The sequence below is a fragment of the Bubalus kerabau genome, chromosome 1 (genome assembly GCF_029407905.1).
Source record: "Bubalus kerabau isolate K-KA32 ecotype Philippines breed swamp buffalo chromosome 1, PCC_UOA_SB_1v2, whole genome shotgun sequence".
Lineage (NCBI taxonomy): Eukaryota > Metazoa > Chordata > Mammalia > Artiodactyla > Bovidae > Bubalus > Bubalus kerabau.
In genome coordinates, this window is record NC_073624.1 from 233,669,260 (window position 1) to 233,683,856 (window position 14,597).

General features: G+C 43.7%; 1 protein-coding gene and 1 long non-coding RNA gene across 5 annotated transcripts in view; one reads left to right on the plus strand and one right to left on the minus strand.

The window, feature by feature from the left end:
* LOC129636211 (uncharacterized) overlaps window positions 1-10,602 on the minus strand; it is a 28,217-nt gene extending 17,615 nt beyond the window's left edge. Inside the window, exon 1 of the long non-coding RNA XR_008706805.1 lies at window positions 10,469-10,602. This is a non-coding gene — a long non-coding RNA (uncharacterized LOC129636211). The remainder of the gene's footprint in view (window positions 1-10,468) is intronic.
* The window catches only part of GRIA1 (glutamate ionotropic receptor AMPA type subunit 1), a 365,851-nt gene that overhangs the window by 19,850 nt on the left and 331,404 nt on the right, over window positions 1-14,597 (plus strand). The window lies entirely within an intron of this gene.

Sequence of the window (14,597 nt, forward strand, 5' to 3'; positions counted from 1 at the left end):
GCAGGAGGAGAAGGAGATGACAGAGGATGAGATGGTTGGATGGCATCACCGACTCGATGCACATTGAGTTTGAGTAAACTCTGGGAGTTGGTGACGGACAGGGAGGCCTGGCACACTGCGATCCATGGAGTCACAGAGTCGGACATGACTGAGCAACTAAACTGACTGACTGACCTATCTTGGCTCCAGAATAGCCAAGAGCTACTTCTGTTGCTTCTAAGGATGGCAGGAGATGTGTGCGTGTGCCTGTGTACATATATTCATTCTTTCACAAAGGAGGGAAATGAACTAGACAGCTTCTAGATCTCCTTCCAAATCTGTGATTATAAAATGTAAGAATTCTGAGACTTAAATTATGTGTGAAGGAAATGTTAAATCAAAGAACTTCATCTTAGCTCTCTGCCAAACTCCATTTGTTAATTGAGGTGGTTAATTAGGGCAGAGTCTCTATCTCCTAAGCAAGCTGGATAAGCTCCACCCATCCCTCACCCATCTGGTAAAGCCCACAGAGATGTCAGAGCTGCAAGGGAGCACAGAGAACATCTGATGCAGCCTCCATTTAATCTGCACCCCAGACAGAGACAAGCAGGAGCCTGGAGGGGAGGGATGGGGCGGGGGATGGGAAGCTCATAAGGCTAAATGTGGAGTCTGGAATCTGAGTAGCTTATTAGCTTTGACAAAATTACTTTGGCTGCACTTCCTACCTCTTCTTCCTTACTCCAAGATCATTCTGAATATCTTACAATATGGTTTCCACTCTAACCATTCTAATGAACCAGTTTCTATAGGGTTATGATAGATATCTCTTCCACAAATATTATGTCTTTACTTCTTGTAGCCTAAGATTTGAAGAGAGGATCTTGACACCTCTCCCTAAGAATCCTTCACTTTGTGATGCTACATTCTCCTCATCACCAAGACTAGGACTCTCTGTGACCCCTTCTGCTCCCCTTTTCTCCCCAGTGTCTACCCTTTCCCCAAGACACTAGCTTCTGCATTTGGGGTTGAACTTATAAAAAAGCAGAACTGGACATATTTCCTGCCAAATGCTCTGCTTATCCCTCACTTTATTTATGTTGAATCACCCCCTCCCCCTTTCAATATGTCGTCTGGTTTGATTCCTTAGGCTCTGTCATCTTCTGCATCCAATACTATAATCTGTTGATTTCACCATTATGATTCTTGAGGGCCTCCCTGATGGCTCAGACAGTAAAGAATCCACCTGCAATGCACGAGACCTGGGTTCGATCCCTGGGTTGGGAAGATCCCCTGGAGAAGAGAATACCCACTCCAGTATTCTTGCCTGGGAAATCCCATGGACAGAGGAGCCTAGTAGGCTATAGTCCATGGGGTGACAAAGAGTCAGAAACTGACTAACACACACACATATGATCTTGAATCTGTTCTCATTCTTCTTCTCTCTTCACTGCATTCTGTCTTGAGCCTTCTGACTAGTCTTTCCACGTTATAATCCACTTGCCACACAATGGGTGGATCAATTTCTTGACGACTGTTTCTAATCATGAAATTTATTTGTCTTAAACAAACTGTCAATGTCTCCCATCTTATCTGAAGTTCAGACTTAGTCCAGAATATGAGTCTCTCAGTAATATGATCTCAGTCTCAAGAAAGTATTTTTGAGACTCATCCAACCCAACACAGTCTCTATCCCAGCCAAAGCAGGTTACCCAGTGTTGCCAGAAACATGCCTCTCAGTCTCTCACTGCTCTCTTTGGTTCATGCTTCTGCTTCTACCTGGAACAGTCCTCACCACCAATAAATGAACAATGTGTTAATATTTCATTGATGTACTCCATCAACTAGAAACGCCTCTTTACTAGACCCCAGGGATGTAGCAGAGAACAAAATCAACCAAGGCCCTGTGCTCTCCAGTTCTGTATTCTGGTGAACAAACAAACAAATATAACGATTTCAAAGTATTGTTAAATGGCAAGTGGACATGACTTCAACAGCAGCAGCAGCTACAGATATAGCTAAACAGAGTCATGGAACGCAGGTTAGATTAGAAGACTGCTTAAATGAATGGTAGGCTGCTCTGAGGAAGTGATATTTTACTGAGACTTGTTATGACCAGCACAACTTTCTGCAATGGTAAGAGACATTCCGAATCTACGCTGTACAGTAGCCACGAGTGACTGTGCCTATTGAACGTTCAAAATGTGGTTAGTATGAAGGAGGAACTAAATCTTTAATGTTATTCTATTTTAGTTCATTTAAATTTAAATAGCCACAGGTGGCTAATAGCTACTATATTGAACAGTTTAGATCAGGACTTTGTAACTCTCCAGACAAAAAGAATAGCAAGTGTAAAGGCTTTAAAGTGGGAGTAAGTTGAAGCTCCAATACTTTGGCCACCTGATGTGAAGAACTGACTCATTGGAAAAGATCCTGTTGCTGGGAAAGATTGAGGGCAGGAGGAGAAGGGGACGACAGAGGATGAGATGGTTGGATGGCATCACCGACTCCATGGACATGAGTTTTAGCAAGCTCCGGGAGTTGGTGATAGACAGGGAAGCCTGGCATGCTACAGTCCATGGGGTTGCAAGGTATTGGACAATACTGAGCCAGTGAACTGAACTGAACTGAAGCTTGTATATTCAAAGTACCAAAAGAAGGCCAGGAAAGCTAAAGCATACTGAACAAAGAATTGATCATATTGTAAAGTAATCTCAACTGAAGAATTGAGATTGATTTGCAATACAATAAAAATCACTCCCCTCACAGCTCAATTGGTAAGTCATCTGCCTGCAATGCAGGAGACCCGGGTTCGATTCCTGGCCTGGGAAGATCCCCTGGAGAAGGAAATGTCAACCCACTCCAATATTCTTGCCTGGACAATCCCATGGACAGAGGAGCCTGACAGGCTATAGTCCACAGGATTGCAAGAGCCGGACACGACTTATTGACTAAACCACCACCACCACCAAAAATCACTAATGAGGCTTAAGTTTAGGAGTGGGTAATCTGATTTATATCTTTAAATGATAGTTACTGGCTTCCTAGGTGGTTGCTAGTGGTAAAGAACCTGCCTGCAAATGCAGTAGACATAAGTGAGCCAGAAGGTTTAATCCCTGGGTCAGGCAGATCCCTGGAGGAGGGCACATCAACCCACTCCGGTACTCTTGTCTGGAGAATCCCATGGACAGAGGAGTCCGGTGGGCTACAGTCCATGGGGTTGCAAAGAGTCGGACATGACTGAGTGACTAAGCACACACACATGTTCAAAGCCTCTTCTTGTGTTGTGTCTTCTGATATTCCAATGGCTAAAGAAAGGCATTAGACCAAACCTAACACTCATGGAGTAGAGAAATCCACTCTGCCTTCTCACAGGGACTACAGAGTCACATGGCAAAGGGATCACATGTAATTCTATCACAGTAACCCAGTGCACCACAGAAGAAACTCAAGGAGGCCAGCTAAGAGGCTCCTGCAATAGGGTATGTGACAGATGATGGTGACGTTGCTCCACTGGGTGACAGTGGAGACAGAAGGGCTAGCTTTGAAATCTATTTTGAAGGTGATTAGCAACAGGACTTTAGTGATGAACTGAAAGTAAAGTATGAGATAAAAAAACAGACCTACTTTTCAAGGTGCTTCTCAGATATTACCACTGTTCTATGAAACTGTGTCTCATTCTTTATTTGTAACTGATATAACTGAGCTCTTCATCCTTTACTTCACAAGCTCCCCCCTTTTTTAATGCTTTTATTGGCCCTTTTGACTTCCTAGCTTCTGTGAGGGAAGTTCATATCTACTACTAAGACTCTGAGCTCTTTGAGGGTGGACAAACAAAATTACTTGTATTTACAACCCAACTGCTTGAGAGAAATGTTCAAGAAATAATATAATGGTTAATAACAAGGATTTGGAAACTGCTTCCTAATTTTGAATCTTGTATGATCTTTATGAGTGATTTCACCTCTCAAAGCCTTAGTTTCTTATTTTGTAAAGTGGCAGTTATAATACATGCCTCTTAGAGTTGTAAGGGTTAAAGGAGACAAATTTGGAAAGTGCTTAGTATAGGACTGGCAAGTAAGTATCCAATAAATGGGAGCTATTATTGTTCAATTTAATTGTTTGTGATGACCAGTTTCTCTGGAAATGCCCTTCAGAGTCTTCATCAGAAATATAAGGTTCTCGTTGAAATGAGGGGCATGGAGAATAAAAAACACTGTGGAGGGGATTTTGTAATTTAGTTCGAACTATCTAGATCTAAGGCTTCTTTGATCTGAAAATGACAGCAACAACAAAACCCCAAAATAGAGCCACTTTGCTACTTGTTTCCTTTTACCATCTGCCAAGATGATTCCTTTTAGTTCTCCAGGTCTTGGAGTCAGCTGCCTTAACATAATAAAATAAAATAAAATTTAAAACTGGTCCTGTACTTATTTGGGAATGAGAAGGCAAAAGGCTTTAAATATAAAGCTAGTTGCTGCTGGAGTGAAATATAGGGCAATGGTGACTAAGATGTTTGAGAAAGGAACTGCTATGGAAAAGTGAATTTTAGGATAAAACAGAGGATTCATAAGAACCCGACAGAGACTTTCTCTGGTGGTCAAGTTGTTGAGAATCTGCCTGCCAATGCAGGGGACATGGGTTCAATCCCTGGTCTGCAAAGATCCCACATACCATGGGACAACTAAGCCCATGTGCCCCAACTACTGAGCCCACGTGCCGTAACTACTGAAGCCCGCACCATAGAGCCCATGCTCCACAGCAAGAGAAGCCACCACAATAAGAAGCCCGAATACAATGAACAACAGCTCCCGCTCACCACTACTAGAGAAAGCCTGATCACAGTAATGAAGACCCATCACAGCCCAAAATAAGTAAACTAAAAAAAAAATACTGACTTTTAAAAAACATTTGTAACAAGACAGATTCTAAAATGTACTCTTCGGCTCTCGTTCCCTGATAAGATGTCTGTTTTGATCCCAGTTTAATATTGCCTTTACCACAAGTATTCGATAGGACCAGGGGGCATTGTAAACATAAATTATCCAGGACCATAGATGAGAATGGGTGAAATAACCAAAAAAGAGTCCATGAAAGAGTTAACAGGATGAGTTTGAAGATTTGGATGAAATTTTCCAGGGAGCCCTAGAAGATATATTTGAAGAAGCAGACTGGTTTCAGACTAAATAAGGCTTTAAAGGCCAGGAAAAGGTATTTCAAAGGCAGAATAATGAGTTAAAATTTCACAGTTGATATTTGAAAGGTCCTCTTTGTGGTTCAGATGGTAAAGAATCTGCCTGCAATGCAGGAGACCTGGGTTTGATCCCTGGGTTGGGAAGATCCCCCGGAGAAGAAATTGGCAACCCACTCCAGTGTTCTTGCCTGGAGAATCCCATGGACAGAGAAATCTGGAGTACTACAGTCCATGGAAGGTCGCACAGGGTCAGACATGCTGAGTGACTAACGCAACACAACAGCAATAACAACGATGGCTTTATTTAGTAGCTACTAGAACAATCTTCCACCAGAATAAAGTTCCCTTTATTTTCTGAGCGCCAAATGACACATCCAAATGATAAACGACAAGTGACCGTCCATTCCTACATGACAGACATCAATGTGTTTGTTTTTAAGATCCGTCTAGTCTATGTCTCTTATTAGAACGTTGATGTTCCGAGGCTAATAGTTTTCTCTGGGGACTGGGGTGATTAGGGGAGGTTATGTGCTCATAAACTTAGTAGTACTGGATTAAACAAGGCAGAGGGTCTATTCATCAGGATTTTGAAGGCCCTTTAATATGCTAATGTGTTTTGTTCTTTTCTCAGAAGAGGGGAGAGTATGTATTTTCCAAATTTAACAGTCTCTCTATTTTACTAAATGACCTGTTCATACCCTATGGGACTCAAGGCCTAGTTTGATCCTGTTCTACATATTTTAAAACTAAGGCCCAGAAAGTACAAAGGGCTCTGTCTGCTGGGTCATGATTCTCACCCAGGTTGCTGACCACCAAGCAAGACCTCATCCCACTATTCCTGGCTCCTGTCATGTTTTTAAGTTTAGGGAATGTTGGGAGATTATATCTATTTTATTTATTTTATTTTTAAAATAATTGTATTTGTTTGGCTGCACAGGGTCTTCACTGCTGCGCGTGGGCTTTCTCTAGCTGCAGCAAGTGGGGTCTACTCTCCAGTTGTGGTGTGCCAGCACGAGGCACACGGGCTTCGGTAGTTGTGGCTCCGGGGCTCTAGAGCACAGGCTCAACAGCTGTGATGCACGGGCTCAGTTGCTCCTCTGAATGTGGAATTTTCCCAGACCAGTGGTTGAACCCATGTCCTCTGCATTGGCAGGTGGATTCTCAACCAGTAGAACAACAGGGTGGGTCCTCTATCAATTTTTTTTTTTAAGATTTTTTTCATGTGGACCATTTTTTAAGTCTTTATTGAATTTGTTACAATATTGCCTCTGCTTTATGTTTACGGGTTTTTTTGGCTGTGAGGCATATGGGATCTTAGCCCAACAGCAATCAAACCTGCACCCCCTGCATTGGAAGGCAAAGTCTTAATCTCTGAACCACCAGGGAAGTCCCTCCCTATCAATTTTCGGAGCCAGTCCTCCAAACAGTTTTACCCAGAACAAGGAATTGCCAGTGATTTCAGGAAGAACCAGCAGACTCCAGTGAAGCACTTGCCAAACTGGCCCAGGTCAGCTGTGCTTTCTTTTCACATTTTCCTGCAAAGCCAGTTCTGAGTAACCTATGCTTAGATGTCCATCCAGGAATGACACCCAACCTCTGTACTACTGTTTTGTTTTTTTTTAATATAAAGCCCCAAATCTGTAATAAAATAAGGCAAGCTGAAATAAATCCCTTTTAATGCAGCATGTAAAGCTAATATCAAAAATAAAAGTGGCAAGTTGTATGGAGAGGCTGAGAGATGCTGACATAGAGTCAGGAGGGTGACAAGAAGGGGCGGGGGAAATTTGCAGTGTCCTTGAAACAGCAAAATGTTTCAAAAGGTCCAGGCTTTTGTCTGACAGACCCAAATCTATTAATATTTTTACAAACAGTATAAAGAAATCTAGTGGCTGGACCCACTCTACCTTGGGTAGTTGGACTTTGGGCTTCGCGTGCAGGTTTCAGTAATAGCGGTACCATGAGTTAATCACCAGATTCTCTTTTGGGATTCCCTGATGGCTCAGCAAGTAAAGAATCTGTCTGCAATTCTCTCTACAAAGAGAAACAGGTTCAATCCCTGAATTAGGAAAGTCCCCTAGAGGAGGAAAATGGCAACCCAATCCAGGAGCCTGGCAGGCTACAGTCCACACGGTCACAAAGAGTCAGACACGACTGAGTGACTAGGCACATAAGCACTCAGGTGGTCTAGGGCCTGGAAGGTATGCCCAGTGAGAATTCTCTGCAATGTAAGTAAGAAGCCAAGCAAAACCCAGTGAAAGGGAAGTCTAGCTTGACAGATCTTAGTTCAGCATGGCAGAGCCCGTTCTAAGAGTATGGACCAGCTGGTGGTGGAGAGTCATCGTTTGAGCATGGCTATTGGAAATCTGGCTCTTTTACAGAATTACCACCTCCACCCAGGTGACATAATGCCCATGGTACCACTAAAGGCATCTGTGGGCTTCAAATATGCCCTCTCAGCATCCTTGACCAATCAAGACAAATCTTTCTGAGCGTGGCACTAATGCCATGAACCAGTGCTATGGACTGAACCACGTCCCTCCAAAATTTGTATGCTGAATTCCTAACAACGTGTGTGCTAATGTTTGGAGTTGGAGGCTTATGGAGAACTTTAGATTTAGATGACGTTATAAGGCTGGGGACATCACGGTGGGATGAGTGTCCTCCATAAGAGGCTATATTCTAGCACTTGCCATCTGCAAGCCAGCATGAGGACTCTTAGCAGAACTCAATCATGTCAGCACCCTGATCTCAGACTTACAGAACCATGAAAAAATAAATTTCTGTCACGTAAGCCACCCAATCTATGGTATTTTGTTATGGCAGCTTGAGCAGACTAACACAATGGATCATTGGGGTGTTTTTCCCACAAGAGTGAAACTACTTAGTTGGTGGGTAGGAAGCCAACAGAAACTTAAGCAAAAGGGTAGAGGGTGGTACCTTGAGGAACCAGAGGGAGTCCTGCAGACTAGACCTCGCCTCTGACAGTTCTGCTGAGAGCTGGCCCTGTGCCCAGTCTCTTCCCACTTCTCCTCATCTCACTAGACCAAGAAAATATCCACATCTGCTAACCACAAATACTCTGAATTCCCCCACCCACTCAGATCCCCGGGAAAACCTAACAAGCAGAACAGCGGAAAAGATGCGCAGCATATATGGTGCTTTCTCAGGAGGACAGCTGACTTTTTTTCTGACACCCTCTATCCTTGTCTATTCATTTGTCCCTAGTCAGTGAGCTGCAGTATGGTCCAGAGGCAAGAAATAGGACTGTCGGACATAAGCCTTACTGTGGTCACCGATTAGCCACGTGATCTTGGGAACTCACAGATTCTCTCTTTCCTTCAAGTTCCCCTCCATGGCCCAACTACCCCACAGTCTCATTCTCCTCACCCTCCCAGATGCCTCTTTAACAAAGAACCATAAAGAGTAGCAATTATGTTGTTATTTTCATTACTCCAGGAGGTGGGTCAAAAGAGATCGTGCTGTGATTTATGTCAAAGAGTGTTCCGCCTGTTTTCCTTTAAGAGTTTTATAGTCTCCAGCCTTACATTTAGGTCTTTAATCCACTTTGAGTTTATTGTTGTGTATGGTGTACAGCAGTGTTCTGATCTTATTCCTTTACATGTAGCTATCAAGATTCCCCCCAGCACCGCCTATTGAAGAGACTATCTTTTCTCCATTGTATAGTCTTGTTTTCTTTGTTATAGACTAATTGACCATGTGGGCTTCCCTGATCGCTCAACTGGTAAAGAATCTACCTGCAATGCAGGAGACCCCAGTTCGATTCCTGGGTCAGGAAGATCCCTTAAATAAGGGAAAGGCTACCCACTGTACTATTCTGGCCTGGAGAATTTCATGGACTGTATAGACCATGGGATCACAAAGAGTCAGACATGACTGAGTGACTTTCACTTTCACTTACTTTCAATTGACCATAGGTACACTGGTTTATCTCTGGGCTTTCTATCCTATCCCATACTAAGTTAACCTTTAAAATGCATTCCAATATACAGCAGGTGTGCTGCTACTAAATCGCTTCAGTCGTGTCCGACTCTGAGCGACCCCAGAAATGGCAGCCCACGAGGTCCACCCCCCGTCCCTGGGATTCTCCAGGCAAGAACACTGCAGTGGGTTGCCATTTTCTTCTCCAATGCATGAAGGTGAAAAGTGAAAGTGAAGTCGCTCAGTCATGTCCGACTATTCGTGACCCCATGGACTGCAGCCCACCAGACTCCTCCGTCCATGGGATTTTCCAGGCAAGAGTACTGGAGTGGGGTGCCATTGCCTTCTCTGTACAGTAGGTGTAGATGAATACTATATAATGCCACTTATATGAGGTAGCAAGAACAGTTAAATCCATAGAGTCAGAAAGTACACTGGCAGATGCCAGGGGCCAGAGAGCAGGGGGTGGGGAGAGGGGGTGGGGACATAGTGTCTAATGGGGACAGAGTTTCAGTTTCAGTTCAGTTCAGTCACTCAGTCATGTCCAACTCTTTGCAACCCCATGAATCGCAGCACGCCAGGCCTCCCTGTCCATCACCAACTCCTGGAGTTCACTCAGACTCACGTCCATCGAACTGGTGTTGCCATCCAGCCATCTCATCCTCTGTCATCCCCTTTTCCTCCTGCCCCCAATCCCTCCCAGCATCAGAGTCTTTTCCAATGAGTCAACTCTTCACATGAGGTGGCCAAAGTACTGGAGTTTCAGCTTTAGCATCGTTCCTTCCAAAGAACACCCAGGGCTGACCTCCTTTAGGAAGGTGAAAAATTCAGGAGATGGATGACAGTGAAAGCTGTACAACAATGTGAATGTACTTAGTGTCACTGAACTATACAGTTAAATATGGTTAAAATGCTATGTATTAGGTGGCTTTTACCATAATAAAAAAAATTTTTTTAAAGAGTAGCAATTATGAACCCAGATTTTGGTGTAATGTATCTCCTGAATTCCACATCTGCTACTTCTCATCTGTGAAACCTTGGACAAAATTAGATAATAGCTCCGAGTTTCAGTTTTATAGCCATCAAATGGGGTCAGTAACCATCCCTATCCTGAATGGGCTTCACATGCACGAAAGGAAGAATCGCTTGTGAAAAGTTGAGCACAGGCCCTGTGATGCTTAGTAAACATGATCTTATATTTTCTCAAAGCTACGGAACAACTTGCAGGGTCCCCCACCACCACCTCCCCTCCCCAGTCCCCCCACCAAAACACTTGCTGTAGTACTCCTCTAGACTCTGGCTATGCAGGCCTAACAAACTCCTCATCACCTTTTGAGCCCCAAATGTAAACCTACTGACCTCAAGGAAGGCTTTCCTGGCTATGAAGGTAATGGGTCCCATGCTCTTACAGAAGCAGAATTGCATCATTTTTCAGCCATTATTGCTCAGAACACATCATGTTGTGGTGAGTTTTTTACAAGACTGTCTCTCTTACTGCAACTCACATTTTTGCTGGGGCCAAGGCCAATGCCTTTTTTGTTTTTTGTTTTTGTTTTTGTTTTTGTTTTTAGCCAGTTTTTAACCAAGTTAGCTTGGCCTTTGGTAGGCATGAAGTGTCTAAAAGACGGCCACTGGGTAGCAGACGGATGAATGGATGCACAGTTGAGAAGATGAATCACGATCTACCATATCCATTTCTGAAGCATAAACCTGTAACCATTTCCTTTACTTTTACATCAGATGAGTAACTATTTAGGATCATCTACTTGTAAGACCTAAGTTTGGAACATTTGCATTAAAAGAAATGCTCACCATTCATGTGAACCAGTCCCTTTGAGGAAAGAGAAGATGATGATGATGTGATTTTACTAATGAGCAAACAAAGGCCTAGGAAAGTTTAAGATGATTCTAAAAGGTTATCCAGCCCCAGCTCTATGTAAAGACCTAGATCTGAGTCTGTACACTGCTAGCTCGCTGTGTGACCTTGGCATAAGAGATTCCCTTCTCTGGGGTTTGGACTGGTCTCTGAGGTCTCTTCTACCCCTGGAATCACGTGAGTTGAAGAGCCTAACCGGGGGGTTGGGGGAGGAAACAACGAGGCTGTCTGCTTCCAGATTCCCCTCCGTGACAAAGAACTGTGTACACACTTTGACCCTATCAAAGCACTTGAGCAGCATGGAGGAGTGTTATGATGGGCTTGATGGATCCTCCCTGGACTGGCACTTCAGTGTTCCCATGCCAACTGAAAGGAAAAAAATTAAAAAACTGAAAAATACGAATCAAACACAAAAACCGAGCATGACCTTATGTCTGATGAAAAATATTCTACTGATTGCAGCATGTATTACCATATGATGGGGAAAGAATAAGAGAAACCTTGGCTGGGCTTTAATGACTGGATCCTAGGACTGGTGAAAAGGGGAGAGAGACTGGGTACGAGAGATGCGGGGGCTGGGAGGGAAGCAGGCTGTGGGGTCGGATTCCCTTCTTTGCAGCATCTATCAAAGAACACGTTGTCCTCAGCAACCAACTGGGAAACCAGGCAGGCCAGGAAGATGCTTTCTGCTTTTTTCATGGTTCTGCCACTCCCATCAGCTCCAGGAGGCCCAGACCAGCAAGACAACAATTCTCTCTTAATATTCAACTGAATTCGTTTTCGGTTTCCTGCCAGCATCCCGGATCCCTAGAGTGCCTGCGTGGCTTTATTTTGTCATCTGCTGCCTGCTGACTGGCTGTCCTGCTACTGCCCCATGGAGGGTTTGCTTCCTGTCTTGGAGGGAGTGAGACATCTGGGCTTCTGGGAGAGTAACCATCAGCGCTAGGCTGCAGAACCTCAGAAATCAGAGCAGGGACCGTCAAGGAGCCTCAGAAAGGCCCCTGGGCCCTAAAAAAGGGAGGGGCTGGATTGGGTAAGGGAGGCAGGGATGAGAAGTGAGCAGATGGGAAGTTAAGTAGCTGTGGCAGCTTCTTATAAAGAGATCACAGCTGGAGATGTGTTCATTAAGTCCCTAGAGTGGTCTTTTCCTCGTCTTTCCTCTACCCCCACATTAGTTCATCAGCAAATCTGTCAGCACTAGCTGCACAACATATTTTGAACCCAAACACTATTTTTTCCCCTATCTCCACTGCTTTTTTTATATTTCACATCAACACACTCTTTTCCCATGTCCCTGCATTAACCTCCTAACTTCTCTCCTTTTCTCCAGTCTATGTACCACCCAGAGGCTAATATGACTTTTTGAAAATATTAAGCTAAACATGTCATTCAACTGCTTAAAGAAAAAGAGCTCTGTACTTTGACCTACAAGGTCTTCCATGAACCCATCCCAATAATCCTCTAACCTCATCTCTTATTTTCGATCATGGAACTAGATTCTAGTTTTCTGAGCCTTCTTTCCATCCTTTGAACAGGCCAAGCTGCTTCCTGCCTCAGGGCCTTTACACTGGCTGTTCCCTCCTCTTAGATCTCATGGTTCAGATCTCAGTTCACAGGTTATTTCCTCAGAGAGAACTTCCCTGAACACTCTACCCAAAGGAAATCTCTCATAGCCCTCTACTTTAGTAATTTTTATTCCTTCAAAGTATGTTTGTGTAATTAGTAACTATTCTGCTTGTTTAATCATATTAATTAATGTCTCTCTCACCCACTCAGTGCAAACTCCACAAGGACAGGGTCTGCTGCTTCTTGTTCACCGTATTCCCCAGAGTCCAGCCTGGGTCTGACACAGAGCAAAGGCTCAGTAAGAATTTATCACTTGGATGAGTAAATAACTGAGTGAATGAATGAGTTTCTACAGTGTGCTCTTCCTTCGTGTAGGGCATTGTCCTCAGCACTGGGGATACAGAAATGAATAGGACAAGACCACTTCTCTGAAGCTGCTCACAGTCTAATGAGGGAAACTGGGATGCCAGGAGTTGTGCAGTAAGAAGTATAATAATATGTACACACACTATCATGATGATTGTGCTAGCTAACCCCAAACATTGAAGGTGTGCTCAGCATTGTGCAAAATACTTTGCATGCATTTTTTCATTGAATCATCACAAAAAGCCCTTTAACTTAGTATGATCACACTTAAAGTATGTAACAACCCATATGACAGATGCAGAAACGGAGACCCAGAGAGATCCAACTAACTCACCCCTGTAGGCAGCTGGTAAGTGCCTGCAGGGGCTAAGATTTCAACCTAGCATCTTAATTCTAGTCCAAACCCCATGTTCCTAGCACTAGGCCAGTGATTCTCAATATGATTTTCTTGAACCAGCAGTGGTCCAACTCATTAGAAATGCCAATTCTCTGACCCACCCAGACCTTCTGCAGAATTCCTGGAAGTGGGGCCCAGAAGTCTGTTTTAACAAGGTCCCTGGGTAATTCTGGTGACGCTTGATAACATTTGAGAACCACTGCCCACTGAATGACTTGTTATTTCTGGATAATGGGATAGAGGGGAGTCAGGATTTTTCCTATAATAACTCAAATTTCAGCTCAAGCTCCATGAGTGTGGAAGACTTCCTGATCCTGAGCTCAAGGAGCTACACTGTGACCTGAATTAAGTCTGTTTCCCTGTGTGACCATGGTCCTTGGTACTTGTAGCATATCAAACCACACCAAGATATGCAGACCCTGGGAAGAAGGATGATCTCAGTAGGATGGAGTCTATGCCCCATTAACCTGGAGAAAGGGATGTCACCAGGCAGGAGAAGGGTACAGGACCCAAGACATAGGACCATCCTAAGAAGTTCTCTTCCAAATGCAGTCAGCTGGTTGTTAAGCAATGCTCCATGGAAGATTTATTGTTGTGGCCACAAGGTCATTATATGATAAGAATCAGTCAGTTCAGTTCAGTCGCTCAGTTGTGTCCGACACTTTGTGACCCCATGAATCACAGCATGCTAGGCCTCTCTGTCTATCACCAACTCCCGGAGTTCACTCAGACTCACATCCATCAAGTCAGTGATGCCATCCAGCCATCTCATCCTCTGTCATCCTCTTCTCCTCCTGCCCCCAATCCCTCCCAGAATCAGAGTCTTTTCCAATGAGTCAACTCTTCGCATGAGGTGGCCAAAGTACTGGAGTTTCAGCTTCAGTATCAGTCCTTCCAAAGAAATCCCAGGGCTGATCTCCTTCAGAATGGACTGGTTGGATCTCCTTGCAGTCCAAGGGACTCTCAAGAGTCTTCTCCAACACCACGGTTTAAAAGCATCAATTCTTCGGCTCTCAGCTTTCTTCACAGTCCAACTCTCACATCCATCATGTTAATAATAAATAATCATAAGAAAAGTAAAATAGTCATACCATAAATTTTGAGTACACTAGGCCCATTTTCAGGGCATTTTCACATGTATTTTATCTTTTAAAGATCTTTTTTTTTTTAGTTTTTTTAAAATTTATTTATTTTAGTTGGAGGCTAATTACTTTACAATATTGTAGTGGTTTTTGCCATACATTGATATGAATCAGCCGTGGGTTTACATGTGCTCCCAATCT